Source organism: Lethenteron reissneri, chromosome 34, assembly GCF_015708825.2.
Source record: "Lethenteron reissneri isolate LAM-NWPU_2019-01 chromosome 34, ASM1570882v1, whole genome shotgun sequence".
NCBI classification, from domain to species: Eukaryota; Metazoa; Chordata; class Hyperoartia; order Petromyzontiformes; family Petromyzontidae; genus Lethenteron; species Lethenteron reissneri.
Window position 1 is genome coordinate 13,463,617 of NC_083812.1, and position 17,493 is coordinate 13,481,109.

The 17,493-nt window shown below is 52.9% G+C and overlaps 1 protein-coding gene across 4 annotated transcripts in view; it reads right to left on the bottom strand.

Annotated features, from left to right (window-relative positions):
* LOC133350688 (zinc finger MIZ domain-containing protein 1-like) overlaps nt 1-17,493 on the bottom strand; it is a 197,479-nt gene that overhangs the window by 34,720 nt on the left and 145,266 nt on the right. Inside the window, exon 1 of one of the 4 annotated variants that reach the window (XM_061565322.1) lies at nt 11,105-11,493. The exons of the other annotated variants lie outside the window; for them this stretch is intronic. The gene's annotated coding sequence lies outside the window, so the exon portion shown is untranslated. Of the gene's footprint in view, nt 1-11,104; nt 11,494-17,493 lie in introns of those variants that run through there. 4 annotated transcript variants of the gene reach the window in all.

Here is a 17,493-nt window from a genome sequence, read left to right on the forward strand (position 1 = left end):
GTGGTGGTGATGATGGTGGTGGTGGCGGCGATGGTGGTGGTGGCGGTGATGATGATGGTGGTGGTTACGGTGAATGGATGACCTAGTCTCTTGAAAGCAATGTTTTGCACCATATATTCCACGCAAACCACCTTCCCTCGTGGTTGTAGTGTGCAGTCTTGAGACGCAGCTGCATTGAGACGCTATTGCAGACATCCACGTCGTAGCTTGCACATGAGTGCACCTTCCAGCCTTTGAACGCGGCGATGATGAATTTGATAATGACCGACCATGACTTTGCAAGAATATGAAAACTCCCAACATACAGCATGATACAAAGACAAAGATCCCCTGTATAGCCTGGAGCAGACTGTTGGGGAAAGTGCCGTTAGCAAAGCGCCTAAGAACGGCACGGCACACGAGGGGGGGGGGCGGTGGGGGTGACCAACACCACGCTGGACCGCCTTTGTCTCCCCAGTGGCGATTTTTTTTTGCACACCACACCAGGTACTCATTTCCGGCCAAGTCGACCTAGGGGTGACCCCAGGACCAGTTCAAATATTCACCGTCACCGGTCGTGAGCGGCGGATCGAACTCGGAGCGCAGCGCGCTAACCACTACGCCACCGCTCCCCATATGGCCCATATCCCGTCCCGTGTCGTATAAAGCACCCACACAAACCACAACCAGCGCCGCTCATGGCATGGCTATGTGCAAACACCCACACAGCAAGCCCCCCCCCCACCCTGCACAGTAAGGTAAACGATGGTGCTACACACACACGCGCGCACACATTCACTTGCACAATTACGACGGTGATGATGATGCGCGTGCACGCGCCACAGTTCAAAGGGATGTGTGTCCAGACGACACCCTCCATGCCACTGGAGTGGCGCGACTCCACCCCACGGAGTCCAGGCAACTGCACCCGGACCCCCTCCCCCGGCCCCTCGGGAATCCTGGCACCCAATAGTCCCCGAGACTTTAAAATCTCCGCAATAAATTCCGAAATTAATTGTTTGTGTGCCCATGATTGTGGGTTATTTTTATTCACATCCCCTCCCATCTCCTGCCCCACCCCACCCCCGTAATTCGCTTCAAGACGAGGCCAATTAGACACCGCCGCCAATTATGGTTCTTAAAACGAGCTTTAACAGACAGCCGCATACTCACGACGGCGGACAGAGAGAACGCGGGACACGGTGGGGGGACACGGGCAGACAGCCGGGCAAACAGGCACAGGTAGACACGATGAGAGGACACGGGGAGATCATGCGGCACATAGACGCGCAGAGGCACGGGGAGATGATTAGACACTTTGCCACACAGCGAGATGGAGAGACAGATAGAGACACGCAGGGATGTGGAGAGACAGATAGAGACACATAAGACACAGATCGAGAGAGACAGTGAGAGACACATAGACACACAGACAGGGAGAGACACGCAGGGATGTGGAGAGACGTGGGCAGACACCTCGAGATACATAGACAAGCAAAAAATACGGAGAGACACCGAGAGACACATATACACAGACACGAAGAGATGTCTATAGACACGCCGATACAGAGGCATGGAAGAGACCGCTATGGAGACACGACAGATGTTTACATGGACCGAGGGGGGAGGTCAAATTACCAAAATGTGACTTTTTAAAACTTCAACTCCCGTCCCAGTTCGCCCGGACCTGTGCGATTGGCTCCCGTTGGGCCACGTGACCTTTTTAAGGTCGACGCCAAGGCAACCCAGGTCCAAGAAGTCAGTTCACGCGGGCGGATGGAATTCGAGCGAGCACAGGTCAGAGCTGGCTTTTGAAATGGAGGCCCCCCCCCCCCCTCCCCCAGTCAGTCAAGAAGCATCCCCCCCAACACACTGAGTGTCCCACTGGATATGTGTGGGAAAGAGCTCCATAGCTCATCGGATTTCTCCAGGATGAAGATTCCGAAAGAGATTCTGTGTAACGTGAGCGACAACAACCGCCCCCTCTCCTCCTCCTCACAAGTCCCAAACAACAGCCAAGCAATAAACTTACTGCAACACAGCATCACGTTATTATTAGTGGGAGTAGAAGCATACTATTACACTTGTTTACCAAGGGGGGGAAGCTTCGTTGAATCTTCCAGACTCTTTCAGAGGCGGGTCCCTGTCAGGTTCTCACAGTGTTGGGGGGGGGGGGGGTCGACGTCTCTGCTGCTACTGCTGCTGATGTTTGTGTGTGATCCCAATTGAGTAAATATGCAGGCCATTTTCGCCATTGGAATGTTTGGCCAATACCAGTGAGAACGTATGGGCTTGTTTTTATTGTCTATGGGAGGAAACCGGAGGATCCGGCGGAAGCCCGCTGCAGAACAGGGGGAGAATGTAAACTAAACAAACTAAATTACTTTAATTTTACCAGGTAAGGGCCTAAATTAGCTCTTTTCAGAAGCGACCTGGCCACAAATGATAGCTCAACAAAGTGGCTTATGACGTGTAAAATTAAAGCAGCCAAATACTATAAACGCGTGATGTTGATTCTAAATGTGGAGGGGAAAACCGGAGGACCCGGAGAAAAATCCACACGGGGAGAGGGAGAGATGCAGACTCAAAACATACAACAGGCGTCAGGGTCGGGATCGAACCCACGGCCTCCTGTATACCAGGTGAGGTAGTTAACATCTCACCACTGAGAGAGAGACACGCAAACTCAAAATATACAGCAGGCGTCAGGGTCGGGATCGAACCCACGACCTCCTGTATACCAGGCGAGGTAGTTAACTTCTCACCACTGAGAGAGAGACACGCAAACTCCAAATATACAGGCGTCAGGGTCGGGATCAAACCCACGACCTCCTGTATACCAGGCGAGGTAGTTAACATCTCACCACTGAGAGAGACATGCAAACTCCAAATATACAGTAGGCGTCAGGGTCGGGATCAAACCCACGACCTCCTGTAGACCAGGTGAGGTAGTTAACATCTCACCACTGAGAGAGAGACACGCAAACTCCAAATATACAGCAGGCGTCAGGGTCGGGATCGAACCCACGACCTCCTGTATACCAGGCGAGGTAGTTAACATCTCACCACTGAGACAGAGACGCGTAAACTCCAAATATACAGGCGTCAGGGTCGGGATTGAACCCACTGACCTCCCGGATACCGGGCGAGGGAGTTAGTTAACATCTCGCCACACACTCCCATACAGGAAGTATCCCGAGTCTGGAATCAAACCCAGGTGCCTCCTTGCTGCAAGGCAACGCGTGTTACATCACGGGGCTGCACTCTCTGCACTAATCACTGTAATAACCTCACTACTGTACTGCAATTCGACACACAGTTGGTCGAGAGAGATATTATTGTTTTAACATGTATTCCTAACTAAATCAACACAAGCACACCCATATAGACACGCTGTAGATTTACGCACAAATATACATACACACAATCGTACTTGTGCACACAAGCATATGCCCACGCGCGCACAAAGGCACACCTGCACACAGGTATACACACGCACACCTATAAAGACGAAGATCCCCCGTGTAGCCTTACCAGACCGTTGGGGCAAGTGTTGTTAGCGAGCACCTACGAAGGGCGGCACAGCACACGAAGGGGGTTGGTGGCCAGCACCACGCCCGGCCACCTTTGTCTCCCCGGTGCTAATGCTTACACACCGCACCAGGTACTCGTTGAAGGGTGATTTGACCGAGGGGAGGGCCCAAGGAGTTCAAATATTCGCCAGCGTTATTGCTCGTGACCAGACATCTCACTCGGGTCACCGTGCTCGTCGTGAAGTGCCCTGACCACTGCAATACCGCTCTCTCCCCACACACTCACACAAACACTCACACTCACAAACACACTCACACCTGTCACCTGCTCCACGCCTCCCATTAAACCCAGGCTTTGGGTCACGTCCAGGTGAGACGTCACAGTGTGGTGGAGGAGGAGGGGGTGGTGGGAGTGAGCGGGGGGGGGGGCCCTCATCAGCGATCCACACCACCACCACCACCGCCCCATCGCCATGGTGACACGGCGCTCACAGCGTCAGAATCTAAAAATACCGAGATCTGTTTGTGCTGCGAAGAGGGCACAGAGGCAGCGGAATCGACACGCGGCGCGCACGGCACCACCACCACCTCTCTCCCTTCCAGCCTACGCAGCTCGTACCTGCTGCCGACAGGAGCCAGCCACCTACCCTACCGAGCATCTGTCTGAAGAACCACCGCACTCCCCCCCCCACCACCAGCACAACACGTCCAGTAATAATAATGATAACTCTCGCTACGGCTGTGGGTTTGCTCTCGTCACACCGCGACTGCTCCGTTCTGCCAGCGTCCCGGAAATAAATCGGAAGGAAATGAATATTTTCGCACAGGGCACGGCCACCCGCACCACCCACACCATACCCACACACAACCCACACACCACCCACACACACACAACCCGCACACACCCTACCCACACACAACCCACCCACACACCACCCACACCACCCACGCACCACCCACACCACCCACACACACACAACCAACCCACCCACACCCTACCCACACACCACCCACACACAACCCACACACCACCCACACACAACCCACCCACACACCACAGACACCCTACCCACACACCACCCACACACCACCCACACCACCCACACACCACCCACACACCACCCCACACACCACCCACACACCAACCACACACACACAACCCACACACCACCCACACACAACCCACACCCTACCCAGTGAGCAGGGCCAAGAGAGAGATAAGAGAGAGAGAGAGGCATGGCAGCCAAGGTGACGGACGAGGTTGGCCTCTCGTCGTCGTCGTCGTCACCAGGCCGCGCACAGCCCCAGCCTCGTCGCGACTCCGCTCGGAGACAAAACAAAATGTTATTCCGTCCATAGCTCGAACATTCTACGAACAAAATTCACAGCACCCCCCCCTCCTCCCGTCACAGGCGGCACCGTCAGCCAGTGACGTCACACGCCACGCGTCACAGTCGGCACCGTCAGCCAGTGACGTCACACGCCACGCGTCACAGGCGGCACCGTCAGCCAGTGACGTCACAGACGGCTTCCCTTTGCTGCTGGTGAAGCGGTGGAGCGAGCGCTGTGAGAAGCTGACCTCGGAGGCCACTGTGTGGGCGATTGCGACGATAATGGCGGCGGTGCGTGGGGCGAGGGAGTCCACGGGCACACACGGCGATGAGTACACGGTTGCAGGAACTCAGATGTGAGCAGTACACAGGCACACGGTTCGTGTTAAGAAGCAGAAGGCATTGTGGGTGGGTCACCTTGGCTACGTACCAATTTAGTAGCATTGGTTTAAGAAGATACACACACCCTGCTGATGGGATTAACTCTACGGGGAATGTATTCGGAGAGATTAATTCAGGTGAATCCTCACCGAGAGAAACATCGTGGACGATGCTTAAGACGATCACCACCTCAACATCTTTCCTCCCTTTTGTCACAAATCACCAGTTCAATTTGAAGCTTTCGTGACTGCAGGAATCCATACTCGTTGGTTCTTTCGGTAAAGTCACGTGGGTAGAAAATATCACCAATTATTGCAGTCGATATCCGGACCTCCAAGGATCACTCTGCCATTCTCATCACCACCACCGTCCTCGTCCCGATAGAGGTCTTTCTCTCCCCTTTGGTCGTCAACCTCTGGCTGCCACTCAAATGCCCGTCTCAGTCACCCGCCCTCCTCCTTCTCCAGCCTGCACACAAGTCCCCACCCATCATAAAACTCTACTTCCCCCGATTACATTTGCCTGCCACACTATCTCGACAAATTCTATCCTGAACCTTCAAGTTGCTTACCCTATCCCAAGTTGCTTGCCCAGATATTCCCAGGATCCTCCACATGTACCCATGACCCAAGAAGGCGGGAAGGGACATCTTGTATAGTTTCACAAATTAAATCTCGCGTCATTCGGCCGATTGAAGATCAACGTTTCCCCGCCTTATTATTTCACCGCCGATTTGTGTTTCGTATCTCGATCGCGTCAATGCCCTGGGCGGCATCACGACGACCGCCGCCGCTTCCAGAGCCCAGGAAGTTGGCGTCCCAGCGGCACCCCGACGCAGGAAATGGCACGGGGAGGGCGCCACGTGCACCGCAGAGAAGCGGCGCAGACAAAAGCGTGGGGTTCGCTCCGATCGCCCAATACTCGCTCTTCCAAAACCACACTTCCTGAACGAGAGCTTGCTCTGCTCCACCATCCCCGCCCCCACTCCCCGGATGTACACGCTCTGGCTTCCTTCTGTGTGGGGGTGGAGGTGGAAAGGCGAGAGCGCCACCGCCACATGTCAACCACATCGTCCCCACCCACCCCCCACCCGCCACCAACTCGGAACCCGCCCACAAACTCACAACCCCTCGACTCCTCAAGCCAATTCCCTTATCTCGCACACCCACAAAACCCGAAAACGCACGCCACCCCACCCGCCTCAGTTAAGTTTCCTACAGTATATGAAACTGCTGCAGTATATAAACCTATTTTAAAGTGTTATTAACCCGGATTAAGTTGTATTTTTACTGGTCCTGTGGTCAACTGGAACGTATTATGGGCTGTTACTCAACTAAGCGAGGGCCCAGTCTGCGAACGTGTCGCGAGGCGACAGACCGACAGACTCAGACTCTTACAGACACGTACATCATGTGCCGCATTCGCGTGAAAGGAAACCAACTCTAAGCCACAGCAATAGAATGGCTATATCACTCCCGACTGAATCTCGAATAGTTTCTCTTCATTGGCCGCATGAACATAATCCCGAACCTCAACTTGTCACGCTCTACAGCCCCAGCCTTGAGCTGCAGTTCAGAGGCTACCAATCTACGGGCTCCGGTAGAGAGCCCAGATTCTCGAATTCCAGTCTGGTTACAGCCAATCACTCCTGACTCCACTGCTAGCTTGAGGCCCCGTCCTACGTGGAACACAACCCCCTCCAAAATCACACTCCGCCTAATAAAGTCACCAAACACCGTTAATCAAATTAACCAAGGAAACTTTTGATTGTAGAATGCACACACGTACCGGCGTGTGTGTGCTGAATTGCGGTGGTGGTGTTTTTTAGTTACATATTTTAACTTACATCCAGGTTATTTTCCAATCCCGCTATCAGCGTCACGTTGCCATGAGAACTTTCCACACAAAACTCGAGCGCAAAAGCCGCGCATCGTCATTCCCGCGTGAAGAGAGTGGCCCGCGGAAGATGACATTGCAGAACTACTTCTGAGCATCCTTCAAATAGCCTCTTATCCACGATTGTCACGAGGCAATTCCAAGTAAATACGTTAAGGGCAACGATTTGCCAAATTCAAGCGAGAAATACGTTTAACGAAATTGCGTTTTTTGTGCTCTCGTTGGTGACTGGGCTGACACAATCACCTTGCTACGCTTGAGAAGCCAGTCAGTCACGACGGAGGGCAATGCGTGTGTGTGTGTAGGGTAGTGTGGTGGTTAGCACGCTGCTGAGCTACGAGCCTGGCGACCGAGTTCGATTCCCACTCATGGTCAACATTATTTACGATTATCTGAACCGGTCCTGGGCCTCCCCTAGGTCGACTCAGCCTCAAATGACTACTTGGTGTGATGTGTAAATACATCGCCACTAGGGAGACCATGGCGGCCGGGCGTGGTGCTGGCCACCCACCCCCTCGTGTGTGCCACTTTGGCCTTCATAGGTGCTACTCGCTAACCGCACTTGCCCGAACTGTATGTTAAATCTGTACGGGGGATCTTGTCTTTCCATGCGTCACCGAAATTTGTTTAAAATTAATTTTCAGCTCAAACGAGAATTGGGCACCACACTCACGCCCTGTTTACAGGCAACGGTGGAAGTTTCACATTTGAGTGACCGAATTGGGTAATTTCGCAGAAGAGTACAGTGGTTGTGGATGTTGTTGGTGTCTTGTGGGTGTTTTTCTATTTTTAAAGTGAGCGGACTGAAACACAGGTGCCAACGTGCGCTACCCGCGTGGGTGGGTGTGTGTACGTGTGCGTGGGTGCATGTGCGAGCGAGTCAGAGTGCGTGCACGTGTAGCACGTCACCTCTGACGGAATTTCAAAAAATGCGGAACTGCCGTTTCCAGGATGACGGATCCCGCATGAAGCACGCCCCCCCCCCCAATTGCTTTCTCGCTCCGGCTGGCTGCCCATGGAATGGTCACCACACACGGGTTTAATTCCGTAGGCACCCACCTGCCACTTACACCGAGTTACACTGATACCAAGTGAGATTGACACATAGTTACACTAATGTTGAGTTGCAATGAGACTCGGTTAAACCAGTTTCAGTGTAACTCGGTTTCAGTTTAACCATGACACAGAGTTACCCTGAGACTGAGTTAGACTACTGACAGAGCACACCACTCACAGCGAGTTACACTGAAACCGGGTGACGTTGAAATGAGACTGGGTTACACCGACACCGAATTACGCTGACAAAGTTTCAGCGATACCGAGTGACAATGAATCAGAATGTTGATTTCGACTGGAGGTAATCCGGATTTCAATCGGCACCGAGTTGCACTGACAACACACGACACTGACCACGAGTTGCACCGGACTGGGTTACACAGACACAGAGGGACGCTGACACTGCGACTGGGTTTCACCACAGCTCAAAGTCCAAAACTGCATATTTTCAGCGAGCCACGGAATTCAAGTGTGCTCTCAAGTTGCTCCCTTGGCGCTGCATTTCCGCTGCCACTTTCGAACTGGAGGCCGACTTCTCTCTCTCTCTCTGGGCCGGCCTCGCTTCACGGCCCGGGGACTGAGCTCACAAATCTCAGAATATCGGGCAGGCGCATGAATACGAAACAACAATAAAATATTTGACCAGATAGGGCCCACTTGATCTTTTTAAGACCTGGCCACAAATGATATTTCAACGAAGCGGCTTATCACGTGGAAATGTATAGCAGCCAAATACTCTAAACGCATGTTTCTAAACTTGGAGGAGAAAACCAGAGGCCACGGGGAGAACATGAAAAACTCCAAATATACAGGTGCGAGGGTTACGATCAAACCTACGACCTCCTGCATATATATAACCCACGACTTAATAAACACGTTACCATTAAAAATGTAGTCGGGCGGCACATTTAACAATTAACCTTGTGAGCAATGCGGTCATGAACTTGTTCGTGCAGGCTTTTTCTGGGAGAGTCAAACTCGGATGTGTTTCTGGGAGAAATCCTGTCCCAAGCCGCGTGGACGACTCAAGTAGCTTAGGACACCACCTCATGTTGTCTCAACTCGACATAGGGCCAGGTTAAGTCGACCCAACTCTACTTAAGAGTTCGCTGTCGAATGTTGCGTAAGCTAATTACAATTCTGGCTGTCACCTGATGAGGCTGGGGTTGTAATTAGCGGTGAAAACGTCACAGTACTCGAATTGTAAATGTAGTGGGTTTACTCTCCAGCACACCGGTGTGCTGGACTAGTAACTAATTGGCATGTCGTGACAAACCTTACTAATCGGCCGTGTCGGGTGGTGGTGGCGGCGGGTTTAACTACACATTTATATTTACGCAATCCAACTCAAAAAAACTTCTATTATAGCTAATTACTCACGTCCAATAGGCAAAAATTGTAAACAAATCGATTGTCACACGCACAAATCCACCCGCGGATCGAGAGCGCAAGCATTAGTTCTTAACGGTCGCTGACCCCGGGGGACATCGTTACATAAATGACACAGTTACACAAACACCGGGGCCTGGCCCAAATCTGCATCATAATACCAGGAATCACCAGCACCACCCCCATCCCCGCACCGTAGCAGCGCTCAACTCCCACCGGCACCCATCTTCGTCGCACTGCACCTGGGATTAGTTACACCGGCAAGTGACAACAGGCAGCGCAGCCAAACCACCGCCGCTCCACCGGTGGGGAGTGTGGGGAGGGTGGGCGCACCGGGGTACGAACAGGTCGGTTCCCAGCGAGGAGGAACGGCCACACGAGCCTCGTCCAACGAGAGACGAAAACTGCCGCGGAAGAGTCGCGAGCCGAGATCACGCGTGGGCAGCGGGGGCGGGGGGGCAAACGATGACGGATACTGCGGCTCCGTACGCCGACTCAACCGTACGGGCCCAAGCTCAGGTTAATCTGGCTCCTCCCGCTGCTGCCGCTGCTGCTGCTACTGCTGCTGCTGCAAGCGTGCGGCAAAAAAAAACACACCACAAAAACAACAAAAAATGCAACCAGTATAAAGGCGCTTGGGCGTGCTTTGTTTTAATTTAATAACATTTCTGAGAAATTACGTTTTATGAAATGTTCCGTGGCGCTAACGGAGTGTTCTGGACGTCGTGTCCCATTCCCGAGCTGCAGAGAACGAGAAGCGTTTGCATCACACAGCCACGACCGCCACAATCACCACGACCACCAACTACATCCCCCCCCCACTCACCCGGCCAATGCCTCCCACCTACACTCCCCGCACTCCTTCCTTACCCCCCTCTCTCTCTCTCTCTCCTTCCTTCCCACTCTCCCCACTCTCTCCACTTCCCAATCCCACCACACATGCTCCCTGTGCGGACGAAACCATTCCGGCAACCTATTGCCTTTGACCTCTTCTCTCGCACCCCCCTCCCCCAGTGGGGATGATGGTACAGCCCGGGCTGAGAACAGCAGCCACCTTTAACCTCTGGCAGTAGCCAATCACGGGCGGCCGATTGGGGGCAGCCGATCTGCCAACAGCCAATCAGCGCTCCGATCCGCAGTAGATTTTTTTTTTCCGCTGTTTTTATTTTTTATATTTTTTATATTTATTTCTCCTTAATGAACTCTGCAAAATGCACTCTGCAACCACGGCAACCAGACCGGCCACTGCAAAAAGATATATATCTGTCAATCTACAAGAAGCTACTGGGGGATGGGCACACAAGATGGACAAGCAAGACACACACACAGCAGACAATGCAGGCAGACAGACTCACGGTACAGAGCCTCCACAGGCAGACACAGATACAAATATACCCAGAGACGGACACGGACACACACACACAGGTAGACAGACTAGCATATGCTGGCATAGACACACACACAGACAGAGGCAGCACACCAAAAGCCACCAAACCACAACCCCCCTGTCGCACCACTTGGAATGCCCCAACCACTCACCACCAAAATGCCGGTCACAGTTGTGGCACCATCGCCGCTATGATGCCACGGTCTGTCCCACCGTGAGCTCTGTGTCTGCACATGGCAACTCCCCCTCTCTCTCTCTACTACTCTATGTGTGCGTGTGCATGTGTGTACGTGTGTCTACGTGAGTGTGTGTGTGTGTGTCCTCTCTCTCTCCACTCCCTGATCTCTCTCCTCCCTCCCTCTTCGCCACCGCCGCCGCCTCCTCCTCCCAGCCAAGGCACAATAATAACGCGAGCGCCGCATGCATTATTCATGTTAATCTCTCGCTCGCGTTGCCTGGCGACTCCCGCATGACCTCCCGGGGAGCTAGTGAGTGAGCAAAGCCTGGAGGCACGGGGAGGGGAGAGAGAGAAAGACGGGGAGGAGGAGGGGAGGGACACGGAGGGACGGGGAGAGAGGAGGAGGAGGAGAGAGAGAGGACACGAGCGGGTGGCGAAGAGAGAAGATTGAAATAAATATAAAACATCAGGGTTAAGGAGGTGGGGGGGGGGATGAGATGTGTGTGGAGAGGCGAGGTGGGGACGTGTGTGTGTGTGGTGTGTTGTAGCCTGTGGCGTCGTCTGTGTGCGCGTGTCATGGCACTTGCTGCAACAGTGTGCTGCTGCTGCTGCTGCACGGGGGGATCTTCTTCTTCTTCTTACGATCAGAGGAAACAAGAAGATGCTCGGTGTCGTCGGCACTTTGCTTCGTTCATCATTTAGTTTTTTGGGGTTTTTTTTCATGCTTTGCTTTATGTAACCCTCCTCCCACCCCCTTTTTTAAATGAAAGATTTCACAATGTCACTCTCTGCTCTCCTTACCCCTACCCTCTCTCTCTACCCCCTCTCTCTCTACCCCCTCTCTCCCTACCCCCTCTCTCTCTACCCCCCTCTCTCTCTACCCCCTCTCTCTCTACCCCCTCTCTCTCTACCCCCTCTCTCTCTACCCCTCTCTCTACCCCCTCTCTCTCTACCCCCCTCTCTCTCTACTCCCTCTCTCCCTACCCCCTCTCTCTCTACCCCCTCTCTCTACTACCCCCTCTCTCTCTACCCCCTCTCTCTCTACCCCCTCTCTCTCTACCCCCCTCTCTCTCTAACCCCCTCTCTCTCTACCCCCTCTCTCTCTACTCCCTCTCTCCCTACCCCCTCTCTCCCTACCCCCTCTCTCCCTACCCCCTCTCTCTCTACCCCCTCTCTCCCTACCCCCTCTCTCCCTACCCCCTCTCTCTCTACCCCCTCTCTCTCTACCCCCTCTCTCTCTCCCCCCTCTCTCCCTACCCCCTCTCTCCCTACCCCCTCTCTCTCTACCCCCTCTCTCTCTACCCCCTCTCTCTCTACCCCCTCTCTCTCTACCCCCTCTCTCTCTACCCCCTCTCTCCCTACCCCCTCTCTCTCTACCCCCTCTCTCCCTACCCCCTCTCTCCCTACCCCCCTCTCTCTCTACCCCCTCTCTCTCTACCCCCTCTCTCCCTACCCCCTCTCTCCCTACCCCCTCTCTCCCTACCCCCCTCTCTCTCTACCCCCCTCTCTCCCTACCCCCTCTCTCTCTACCCCCTCTCTCCCTACTCCATGTCAACGTTCCCCCTCGTGTGACGGCCTTAATAGGCGCTCGCTAACAGCACTTGACCCCAACAGGCTCTTACAGGAGACACGTGGGGGAGGGAGCGGTGGCGCAGTGGTTAGCGAACTTGGGCCACGAACCCAGCCATCTGCTCACGATAAACGGTGAATATCTGAACAGACCCTGGGCCTCCTCCTCCCCTAGGTCGACTCGGCCCTAAACGAGTACCCGGTGCCGTGATTCGTCGGCACTGGGGAGACAAAGGCGGCCGGGCGTGGTGTTGGTCACCCACTCTTTTAATAAAAGGTGCTCGCTCACAGCACTTGACCCCCCCCCCCCCAATAATGTCTATTGATGGCTACAAAGGGATATACAGGCTGTTTCAAAAAGATGGACCCCATTTGAAATCGATATCTTTGAAATTGGGTCCATCTTTTTGAAACACCCTGTATTTGCCTTTGTTTATACTGTAGATGGTAACGTTGACAATCAGCGGTTCGTAAATAAATCAGCCTTGGACCTCTACCAGGTTAACTCGGCATTAAATAGGAGCCGTACGATACCGTCAACAACAAGGATTGTGATACATTTGTACCGGCCACACCACCTCCATCCCTCTATCGAGCGTGTCGCCCATAACCCGCAGTGATTGATTGACTTTAGCCGCAGTAGGTGCTCGCAAACAGCACTCGCCACTACAGTCGTGTGTGCCGTGCTGGTGGTGCTGCTGGTGGTGCTGGTGCTGATGGTGGTGCTCGTGCTGGTGGTGGGGTGGCGATGGTGGTGGTGCTGCTGGTGGTGTTGGTGGTGGTGCAGGTGGTGCTGGTGGTGGTGGTGCTGCTGGTGGTGGTGTTGGTGGTGGTGCTGGTGGTGCTAGTGGTGGTGCTGGTGGTGCTAGTGGTGGTGGTGCTGGTGGTGCTGGTGCTGGTGGTGCTGGTGGTGTTACTGGTGATGGTGGTGCTGGTGCCGGTGTGGTGCTGGTGGTGTTGCTAGTGGTGGTGGTGCTGGTGGTGCTGGTGGTGGTGCTGGTGGTGCTGGTGCTAGTGGTGCTGGTGGTGCTGGTAGTGGTGGTGGTGCTGGTGCTAGTGGTGCTGGTGCTAGTGGTGGTGGTGGTGCTGGTGGTGGTGCTGGTGCTAGTGGTGCTGGTGGTGCTGGTAGTGGTGCTGGTGGTGCTGGTGGTGGTGCTAGTGGTGCTGGTGGTGGTGCTGGTGGTGCTGGTAGTGGTGCTGGTGGAGGTGGTCGTGGTGGTGGCAGCCACTCATCCAGACAAGAGACAAAATGGCTGCGTGTTCATGCCAAACATGGACAGGGTCTCCCCCCCCACCTCCTCCTCCCGCTCTCTCTCTCACTCCTCCCTCCTCCTCTCCCCCTCCTCTCTCCCCCCACCTCTCCCGCAGTGATGGTGGTGGTGGTGGCAGCTGCCAAACCTGGCGCCCGCCCCACCACCCGCTTACACAACCACCAGGGGTCACGCGTGTGTGTCCGCGTGTGTCCACGTGTGTATGTGTGTATACGTGTGTCCACGTGTGTGTGTATGTGTGTATACGTGTGTGTCCGCGTGTGTCGAGTGCCTGTGTGTGTGTACATGTGTGTGTGCACGTGTGTGTATATGTGTGTGTGGGGAGCGGTGGTGTAGCGGTTAGCGCGCAGCGCTATGAACCTGGCGACCCGGGTTCGATTCCCGCTCACGGCTAACACCAGTGACGATTATCTGAACCGGTCCTGGGCCTCCCCTAGGTCGACTCAGCCTTAAATGAGTACCTGGTGCGGTATGTAAACATCGCCACTAGGGAGACAAAGGCGGTCGGGCGTGGTGCTGGCCACCCACCCCCTCGTGTACCGTTCCGGCCTTCATAGGTGCTCGCTAACAGCACTTGCCCCTACAGTCTGTGAAGGCTACACGGGGGATCTTTGATCTTTGATATGTGTGTGTGTGCACGTGTGTGTGTGTACGTGTGTGTATGAGTAGATGTGTATGAGTAGATGTGTATGTGAGTGTGGGGAGCGGTGGTGTAGCGGTTAGCGCTACATCAACCAGTGACGATTATCTGAACCGGTCCTAGGCCTCCCCTAGGTCGACTCAGCCTCAAATGAGTACCTGGTGTGATGTGTAAACATCGCCACTAGGGAGACAAAGGTGGCCGGGTGTGGTGTTGGCCACCCTTAATAGGTGCTCGCTAACGGCACTTGCCCCAACAGTATGTTAAGGCTATATGGGGGATCTTTGCCTTTGTATGCACGTGTCCACGTGTCTGATTGTTGTATGCCCGCGTGTGTCCGTGTCGTCCAAGTGGCCACGTGTGAAGTTGTATCCACGTGTGTATGTGTCCACGTGTGTATTTGTATCCACGTGTGTGTGTCTACGTGTGTGTGTCCACGTGTCGCAGTGCCAGTGATTGCAACACATTCGCTATCATTCATCGTCATTTTTTACCATCAATTATCACTCATAGCGTCATCAGCGTCATCAGCAGCGGCGACAATCACGACCATCACCAGAACTATCGCCGTCATAATTGCCACGACTGGTAATATCACAAGGACAATACACACAGTACACACAGTATACAGTATACAATATACAGTCTATACAGTATACACACTACACACAGTATACACAATATACAGTCTACACAGTACACACACTATATACAATATACATAATATACAGTATACACAATACACACAGTACACACAACTAGACACTATACACACAGTACACACATTATACAGTCTACACAATATACACAGAACACACTATACACAGTACACACACTATACACACTACATTGTCTACACACAGTATACACACTATACACATTACACACAATATACAGTTTACACACACTACACACAGTACACACAATATACAGTCTACACACTATACACAGAACACACAGTATACACACTACACACAGTCTACACAGTACACACAGTCTACACAGTACACACAGTCTACACAATACACACAGTATACACACTATACACATTACACATAATATACAGTCTACACACTATACACAGAACACACAGTATACACAGTCTACACACTACACACAGTCTACACACTACACACAGTCTACACACTACACACAGTATACACAGTACACACAGTATAAACAGTACACACTATACACAGTATACACAGTACACACACTATAAACACTACACACTATACGCAATACACACAGTATACACAATACACACTGCATACACAGTACACACAGTATACACAGTACACACAGTATACACAGTACACACACTACACTGTATACACAATACACACAGTATACAGTCTACACAATACACACAGTACACACAGTATACACAGTACACACACTATATCCAGTCTACACACTACACTGTATACACAATACACACAGTATACACAGTCTACACAATACACACACTATACACAGTACACACACTATAAACACTACACACTATACACACAGTATACACTATACACACAGTCTACACACTATACTGTATACACACTATACACAATACACACAGTATACACACTATACACAATACACACAGTATACACAATACACACAGTACACACAATACACACAGTACACACAGTATACACAATACACATAGTACACACACTATACACAATACACACAGTACACACTGTATACACAGTACACACTGTATACACAGTACACACTGTATACACAGTACACACACTATACCCAGTCTACACACTACACTGTATACACAATACACACAGTACACACAGTATACACAGTCTACACAATACACACAGTACACACACTATACACAGTACACACACTATACACAGTACACACAATACACACAGTACACACAGTACACACACTATACACACAGTACACACACTATACACAGTACACACAATACACACAGTATATACAATACACACAGTACACACACTATACACCTGCAAACAAAATACATCCCGTGCACGAGAATCACACGCGTGGCTTCCTTACCTTGCCAGCACGCACCTACACGTGCACACAAAGACAAAGATCCCCCGTGTAGCCTTAAGCGACTGTTGGGGGGCAAGTGCCGTTAGCGAGCAGCACCTATGAAGGGTGGCCAACACCACACCCTAGTGGCGATGTTGTTTACACACCGCCCCAGGTAGTCATTCGAGGCTGAGTCGACCTAGGGGAGGCCCAGGACCGGTCACTGTGGTGTTGGCCGTGAGTGAGAATCGAACCCAGGTCGCCAGCGCGCTAACCGATATCCCACCGCTCCCCACGTGTGTGTGTGTGTATACACGTGTGTGTGTGTACCTACCACCCCCCTTACACACCTCCCCGTGATGCCTGTAACAGGCTGTAGGGGCAAGTGCTGTTAGCGATGGCCAACACACCCCACATTGTCCGCCCACACACAGACACACACGAACAAAGACCTACGTACAGACGTACACACACACTACCTTGACACACACACATACTGTACGAAGTGCGCACACACACAGTCACACGTTGTGTGTGTGCCCACGCCAAGTCTGGCAGTGGTGGATGCTGGTGGTGGTTTTATCTCCAAACTCACTCCACTCCACACCACCACACCCGCCTCAGTGTTTACCGCAGCGGAGTCTGCCGACACACACTGTCCCACTCCCCTCCATCCCTCCCTCCCCCTCCTCACCCATCCCCTCCCTCCCCCTCCCTCCTCTTCCTCCCCCACTCCACTCCCTCCCCCCCTACCTCCCCACCTCCCCCCACCTCACCCCCCTCCTTGGCTCCCTCCCTGCCCCCTTCCTCCAACCGCAAATCCCTTCACCCAGCCAGTGCTGCCAGTGCTGCCAGTGCTGCCAG